This window comes from Solanum dulcamara, chromosome 12, assembly GCF_947179165.1.
Source record: "Solanum dulcamara chromosome 12, daSolDulc1.2, whole genome shotgun sequence".
NCBI lineage: Eukaryota > Viridiplantae > Streptophyta > Magnoliopsida > Solanales > Solanaceae > Solanum > Solanum dulcamara.
The window spans coordinates 29,652,904-29,661,841 of NC_077248.1; the positions used below are offsets into that span (position 1 = coordinate 29,652,904).

Consider the following 8,938-nt stretch of genomic DNA (forward strand, 5'->3'; position numbering starts at 1 on the left):
CGACTAAACTAGGAGTACAACTAACTTTGGGAAATAAGTAAATTTCGGTATGAGTTGTAATTAGAAGGTCGATATTGATATGGTGAGAAAAATGGTGATGGAAATGAATGCCTTAAGACTGCCTGCAAGGTATTAAGGATGAGAATGACGAGGAAGGATAAGGGGGTTAAGTACGCTTGCTCCACCAGGTGGAATTAGTCCAGAGTAAGGATCGTGAATAAAGGTTAAGAAATATTACCCTCTGGGATTGACCATGAGCAACATATAGTGCGAATATAATGAGGATCATCATGGAAGTACGTAGGGCCTAGTAACGAAGTAACTAAAGAATATGATTGTGAGTAAGATTAGGAGTCAGCATCGAGTACACGATAAGGATGAAAGAGCATGAAGCAGAAAGGGGTATTGTGTATATGTACCTCCACTGTGGAAAATAGTAAGACTCCTCAAGGATGAGGGAGGTATCTGCAAGACCATTGATACATTATAGAGAGATGTCAAGATGGGTTAGACCAAACTACCGAGATGGGGTGAGTACTAAGGGAAAATTAGGACCTAGCCATGGTTGAACCAATGATCTATCCTGACGTCGAGTGTAAGACAAGGGCGGAGAGGGCAAGGTGAAGCATGAAGACTAGCAAGAAGATGCTAAGGTAAATCTTAGGCTAGGTTGAGTGCCTTCACACATTATTGCAAGTATTGCAATGGAATGTGACACGAGGACTTCCTAGGGGGGTCACCCATCCTAGTAGTACTCTCGCCCAAGCACATTTAACTTCAAAATTCTGTTGGGATCTGGTGCGTTGGTGCTTCTATGATCACACGAGATGGAAGAATCTGAACTAGCGGCAAAGCAACGACATGAGATTATGTACCTAGAGTGTTATAAGTTACGTTAAGGGAATTATAAAAGGGATTAAGCAAAGCAAGCAGGATTAGCTGATTACTAATAGATGGCGCACTTATGTGCCATAGTTCTTAAATATAATACCAGCTAGTGACAAGCAGAATAAAGAACGGCTATAGGGGTCATTGTGTGGGGGAACTTCGACACCGCTTAGTAGCAGAACAAAACCTAAAAAGGTATGGGTACCAGTTGAAGTCATCTAATGGAGGCAAGAAGTAATACACGAGGTCGAAGATTACACAATACAACCCTGGCTACATGACTCACTTTGCACTCCACGGATAGATGATTCTATATGAAATGTTATCCGCAAATTAACAATATCAACCCATGTTCCTTCAATCAAGGACTACGTTTTCAGACGAGATGATGTGAATTTATAGGTCAAGAGGGTGGTGAAACCTTACGGAGTTCTCATAGTTGGTGTCTCAGACGAAGGGGCCCAATTTATAGTTAACTAATAAAGATCACTCCATGAAGATATTGGGAAGACAAATAGGTCTTCGCATACCATTGTACCCCCATATCGAGGGACAGATCACGCTTACTAGCTAAATGCTAGAGGATATGTTGCCGGCCTATATGGTTGACTTCAAAGGTATCTAGGACAATTGCCTACTATCTGTCAAGATTACTTATGATACGAACTATTATTCTAGTATCCAAATGACCCCGTATGAGACTTTGTAGGACGGAAAATGTAGGTCTTTAATTGGTTAGTTGATATTGGTAAAACACGACTAATGGGCTCAAACATGGTCTAATAAGTTGTATAGAAGGTGAAGCTCATGCAGGAGAGGTTATTAGCTGCCGAAATCGACAAAAGTCATACGTAGGTAATCAACATCGACTTCTAGAGTTTCAAGTTAATGATTGGGAATTTCCAAAGGTACCACCCACAGAGAAAGTAATGAGATCCAGCAGGAAAGAGGACCTTAGTCCAAGATACATTGGCCGTATCAGATCCTCCACTGAATAGGCAAGGTTACCTATGAGATGGACATACCAACGAGTCTGAAAGTAGTACATCCAGTCTTCCATGTATCAATGCTTTGCAAGTGTATTGGTAATATATCCCGAGTATATCCCGTATAGGACATCCAGGTCACAGAAGAGTTATCCAATGAGAAGCAACCGGTCGCCATCCTGGATCAGCGGAGTAGGGGGTGGTGAATTAAGGACGTAGCTTCCGTCAAGGTGTTATGGTAAAATGAGAGTTACGAAGAAATGACCTGGAGAGCTGAAAGGGAAATGAAGCACAAGTATTCGTACCTGTTCTCTACATCTATAGGTAATCCCAACCTTTGGAGCTCTAATATTGATTGCTCGATGAAAGTATATGTTATTGCAATGGAATACAGAAACTCTCCATATAGTCTGTATAAGATCTTGAGAAAGGTTTTGGTTCATATTCGAGGATGAATATTCTAAAGGGGGGAAGGATGTTACACCCCGTACTTCTGTACCTTGGAATGCGTTATTAAGTCTCTTGAAAAGCTCTTAAGTTTCATGGAAGGATCGTAAGCCTCTTAAGGTTTCCTAAAGTTTCTTAAGGCTTCTAAAAGCTTGTTAAGACTTCTTAAGAACTCTTAAGCTTCTTAAGAGTTTTCATGTGATTCGGATAATCTATAGAACTAATAAACGACTCTAAGGAAAGGATAATGCGATATCCCATAGTAGAGATGATTTGAAATAGAGTTATAAGAATCCGGAAGAAGTTGGAGACCGAATGATGAGTCGTAGGAAATGACTTATTTACGTAAGCTACCAACTTGTAAATCTGTCATACTTAAGCTACTGGAGTACATATCAAGCTTACGTAGCAAGGATTATATAGGTGCGTAAAGTAAGACGAGATTACGAACCCACGAAGGGGAAAAAGAGTGCCACGTGGCATCATGAGAGAGTGCCATGTGGCAGCATGAGAGAGTGCCATGCGGAAGCATGAGAGAGTGCCATATGGCAGCAGCTGGAGTAGGGTGGTGGACCCCCACATGCCATGTGGCAGCCTGTGATTAGAGGAAAGGGGTGTGTTGTCCCAATGAGGGCTTGACACGTGTCACCACTTAGGGTTTGACGTGTGTCACCACTTAGGGGTTTACACGTGTCAGCCCCTTAGGTGGCCTATATATATATGTATTATGACTTATTAAAGTTCCATACTTAGCTAGAAAATTTAAGAACAAGAAAGAAGAGAAGAGAAGAAACTAGAGAGGGAGAGAGCCACGGTTTTGGAAGGAAACAAAAAGGGGTGAGTTCTTCGATTTCTCTCCGTGAATTAATTATATAGGGTGTAACACGATGTTATTAAGGTGTTAGTAATAAAAATTTATGGTTTGGAGAAGCACCAAAATATTAGCAAGCAGCCACAAAGTTTTAGTCGCGCTAAAGGAACTTTCGAGGCAAGTTTTGGTGAGTTTCGGGAAAGGTAAGGTTTTCCCTTTCAAATTGGAGTTTATGATGATGTTATAAGGTATATTAAATGTCTTAAATAAGGTTTTAAGTGGAAAAATTGCATAAGGATGCTTGAAGTTAGAAACAAACTAAATTGAAGTCGTCATAGCTAAATCAAAGTCGCGTAGTGTGTTATCGTTGTGGTGCTGCGGTTGCATCAGGTTGGGTTGTTTGTTGTAGGGATGTAAAGTGTTTTAAAAATGGTGTGGGTGCTTATGGATTCAGCCACATGACCCTCCGTTTAGTAAGGTTAAAGGTTTTACGAAATAAAGGTTAAAAACTCTATTTTGGTATCGTTGTTTTGAGCTAGTTGTTTGGAGTTGTATTGGGTAATGTTGAAGTGATTTATTTATATATATGCTGATGGTTGTTGTTTTTAGTATGGTTGTTGAAATTTTGGCTGAGTGAAATCTCGGGGATATTGAAGTTATAGGGGAGATGCTGTCCGATTTTTGGTAACTTTGGAACTAGTAGCAAACTAGTCGAGGGTATTGGATAAGGAAATGATTCCTATGAGTACTTGGTTGTAGAGTTGGAAATCGGAAAGTGAAAGGTAATTAACCTTAGTATTACTCTCATGTTATTAGGTCAAGGAGGTAACGAGGCGATCCAGATTTTAATTAATCCCGAAAAAGGTATATGAAGCTTTCTCTTGGAATCTTTTGGCATAAGTACGAAGAGCTACCCTTCTTTCCTCTTGATATGTCTGTTAAATAAGTTCTACGATGGTAAGTTAATGTAATAATAAGTTTATGATACCGAGCCCATGACGGTCCGAGTATGATATATGTAATGATGGCTCCTTGAGGAAAAGTAGAGACTAGGTAAAGCTTATTCTTTGTCTTCCTTCGGCATGTCCTAATTGTAAGTAAAATGTTATATGAGATGTAGGGTAACTCCAATTTTAATTCCTAAATATAATCTGTATCTCTTATTCAATTCTGAATGTCAAACTCTTTTAGTAAGTTGAACTACTTTCCTTGAACTCCATAGGTTGAGAAGTACTGAATACATAAGCTCCTAGTCCTAAGCACAATGTGACGACGGGTATCCCTAATTCTATGAACTGTTAGTATTACTTTAGTACATGTCTAGGGTCCCCGAGATTCTAATTGATATAGTACTCAATGGAATTTAAGAGGCACTCAAGGTGGCTACACTACTATTCTGGTCCTCGGACGATAGCTTAATCTTCTTATATTGTCGAGTCTGTGATAACGATTTGATTATATATGGTTACTCACTACTTGATTTATGTATACTATAATACATCTTTCACCGAGTCTCAGGCCGGCTATAATATAATAATTATTATATGATATATGGATCGGAATGAATGTTCCTTGGCATTACTATATGATATGTGGATCAAACCAAACGTTCCTTGACATTACTATATGATATGTGGATCGGACCGAATGTTCCTTGACATTACTATATGATATGTGGATTGGAACGAAGGTTTCTCGACATTACTATATGATATGTGGATCGGATAGAACGTTCTTCAGTATTACTATATGATATGTGGATGGGACCGAATGTTCCTCGGCATTACTATATTATATGTAGATCGGACCGAATGTTCCTCGGCATTATTATATGATATGTGCATCAGACCGAACATTCCTTGGCATTACTATATTATATGTGGATCGGACCAAACTTTCCTCGGCATTACTATATGATATGTGAATCGGACTGAACATTCCTCAACATTACTATTTGATATGTGGATTGGGCCATCACTCCTTGGCATTATTATACGATATGTGGATCAGGTTGTATGTTCCTAGACATATACTTACTATATACATGGATCAGACTATACGTTCCACAATGCTAATAATATATATGTGCATATGATGACAGAATGATGTAGATGGCACACCGAGTCCCCAAAATAGGCTGGGCATAGTATGTGATGGTAATATGTATGACTTTCTTTTATACGATGCGAGTATAACAAATGGTTAAATATTATACTTTCCCCCTGCATCCCTACGCCAATAATAATTTCCTTATGATGTCTATGCTTTACATACTCAGTATATATGTCGTACTGACCCCCCTATCTCGAGAGGGGGGGCTGCATTCATGCCCTCAGGTACAGATATACACTTTGGTGATCCGTCAGTATAGGAGTTCCACTCAGCAGTTCAAAATCACTCTATTGTACTGGAGCCTAGTTTTGGTATTAACCCTAGATGTATATATTTATTTGTTCATGAGTACGGTGGGGGCCCTGTCCCGCTTTATGTTACTGTTCTTACTCTTAGAGGTCTATGGACATGTATGTGGGTTGTGTATGGGTTGTATATGCATGTATATACAGTGGTTCCTATAATAAGCCTCACCAACTTATATTTATCCTGCCTGTTGATGTGCTATAACTTAAACAGGGGACAAATTTACTTAGAGATAACAGATATATATGCGAGTGCCCAGTTCGGGCACCCGTCACAGCCTACGGGATTGGGTCATGACACTTATCCTTGTCACATATTTCTAGAGCTTGAGGGTAACCTTGACCTTGGAATCTTTGACCTTGTTAAGAACGTCTGTTATCACCACCGGTCTTAACATTAGAAAACCTGGCTTCAAACCAAGCCCTCTTGGACTCTCTTATCTCTCTCTGTTTAAGCTTCTCTCACTTTATTTATTCGGCATAGGTCATAAGCTGAGATATGTCTATTTCTTTCATAAGCATAGAAGTTCAACATTCTTTAGCAACCAAGTCGAACATTACCAATATAAATTGACTCATTCGGGTATGGGGATTGGCAACCAAGGAAGGAGCATACTTTGATAGCTTGGTGAACTTGAGGGAATATTCCCTCACACTCATTTGGCCTTGATTAAGATTAATGAACTCCATTACTTTTACTTCCCTTAACTCTATTGGGAAGAAACGATCAAGAAAAGCAAGCTTGAAGACTTTCCATCCAATAGGACCTTCATAAACTCTTTCTAACTTCCCCTTGGTATACCAAACTTGAGTAACACCCTTGAGTTGGTAGGTCACGAACTCCTCTTTCTCCTTCGAAGTCACCCCCATGGTACTCACTATTTTCTAGACCTTATCAATAAACTCTTGGTATTCCTCATCAACTTTCCAACCATGAAACTCGGGAGGGTTCATTCTTGCAAAATCACTCACTCTAGAAGCCAGAGTAGTAACATTAGGAGCCTCAACCCCTTGGTTGTCCACTACTTTGTTATCATGGTGAAAGCAGTTCAGAACTACGTATGTGTCACTTTCTTGGGCAAAGGGCAATTGCCTGAAGTAGCCGTAGGATCTTGGACTTTGTTAGCATTGTTCCCCCTTGACAAGGGTGGCCTTCTTGGAGGTATTTTTCTAAAAATCACAAGGGACTTACATTAGGGAAATGAAGTATTAGAAAACACTCTATCACACGATATAGATCATGAAATAAGTGAGAGTACCTAAAATGCTTTATAGCCTCCTATTCATAGATGTGGCGGACTTCATATCCATGAATAAGACAATACTTGAAGTTGTATGTTGGACACCCTAGGACATCTTAAACCTTGTGCTCTGATACCAAGTTTATCACTACCCAACCTAGGGCGTAGTCGTAACACGAATATTGAAATACCAAAGGGCTCCAACCAAGCCTCTTATAATATTGTAAAGTATGCATTAGGTAAAATAAGCAGAACATAGCATAAGGGAGAGTATAGCATACAAATAAAAGGGAATAAAATCCGACCACATAAGACTCTACATAGTTTGTCCAACACATGCCTTTACTAATGAAAATGGGCGGGGGATAAAACATGTCCCTAGATAACCCTCAAAATAAAACATAATGACAAGTCTTTGAAAGAAATAACTAACTCTATATCTAGTCCTCGATAGATAAGGATTCACCAAGAGTTCACCGATATGGAAACTCTACTAGCCACATATGATAGGAGCATGATCCTCAACCCCTACATTATTAGGTTGGTCATCATTCGAGGAATAATGATCCCAAGGATGTGATATTGTGATACCTCAAAATTTTCTAAGCAAAGACCCAAATTATTCTTGATATGTCAATAGGGTCGTACTGGGTGATTGTAAATTGTCCATTGGTGTTAAGGTTAATTCTTTAGGGTGGAAATAAATTTATAGATGAATAAGGGTCAATAGAATCCTCTAGCATAAAGTTTAGTTGAAAGAATCCTTACCTATTGAGTTTAGATATTAAATTTTACTTTGGTCAACTTCAAATTATCATATCTCCTAGAATATAAATAGTTTACTTGGCCCATAACCTATCAACTTAAAGGTATGAATCCTCTTTACTAAAATATAAAGTTTGTATCAATCTATGTTTAGAGTAAGATGTTATACCCATTTCATTTAATCCTTGTCAGACCATCACACTTTCACAAACGGCAATATAGACGGTATAAGTTTTCATGGACCGTGAAATCTTGCTGCATTATTTCTTTAGAAATTGTTTGCACATCTTCCATGTTTATTTTGGTCCTTTCCAAAGCTCTTAAGACCTATTCTAAGTCGTTTTTCATTCAACTAACTAGTTTTCCTCTCATAATCATCAATCTAAGCATCCTTGTCTCAAGAAATTCTCTCAAAAATCACCTAGGGTTCCTCTTTTCCATCAAGAACCTTGCATATTTTAAGTCAAAAGAATTCAAGAATCAGGAGAAGCCTTCCATCAAAGGTTTTCCCAAGTTCTTCCACTTTAAGAACTCTATTAAAGAGTTTATTTTCTCAAGATCAAGCACCAAGATTCCAAGATCAAAGATTTCCTACAATAAAGCTAGTGTTCTTCCTTAGGCTCAAGAAAATCAAGTCTCCACCAATGTTTTCAGTCTTATAGCTTAATAATTAGGTATGTATGGCTATTCAGAGTATTGGACTAAGTTCGTCCTCACACCCTAGAAAACAATTCAGTAAGTAAAAGTTCAAGCTAGAGTTTTAACCTAATTTATATTGAGTTTTTGAATGAGTCAGGATTTCTATCAATGAGTTCTATGCATGTTTATTGGGATTGTGTTAGTCATAGGATTTTGATACTTGAATTTTTATTCATGCTTATTTCTACATGAACCCTCATTGAGTTATAATATTGCTACACATTATGCATTGTTTTAAGTTGAAGGAAGAGTATTTTCAAGCTATGAGTAAAAGAAGAGTTTTGGGGGAACATGAATGTCCTAAGTACATTATTTGAGTTATGAAGCTTTGCATTTTAAATTATTATGCATGATTTTCAGAGTTTGAATTAAAGTAGTATGCATTAATTTTATTTTGAGAATGAATTTGAGGGAACATGAGTAGTCCCAAAAGCACGTTTATTTGAAAGAAAGTATACCGATTTTGTGAAAGAAGTTTGAGCCAATCAAAGTAAAGTTCATGAGACTTAATGAGAAGAATTTTGAGTATTTTCACTTACAATTATTATATGGGAACTATTGCATATTTTTGGAATAGTATTGAGCACTGATTTGGGTAAGAGTTTAGACAATTTAAACCCAATAGAGTATGTAGGATCATACCATTGGTTCAGACGACTCCTTATTTCAGTCTCAGATAAAAAC

At 38.1% G+C, this 8,938-nt stretch overlaps 1 pseudogene; it reads right to left on the reverse strand.

Moving 5' to 3' along the window:
* Positions 1-706: 706 nt before the first annotated feature.
* LOC129877934 (5S ribosomal RNA) lies at positions 707-826 on the reverse strand (annotated as a pseudogene).
* Between the last annotated feature and the right edge of the window lie 8,112 nt (positions 827-8,938).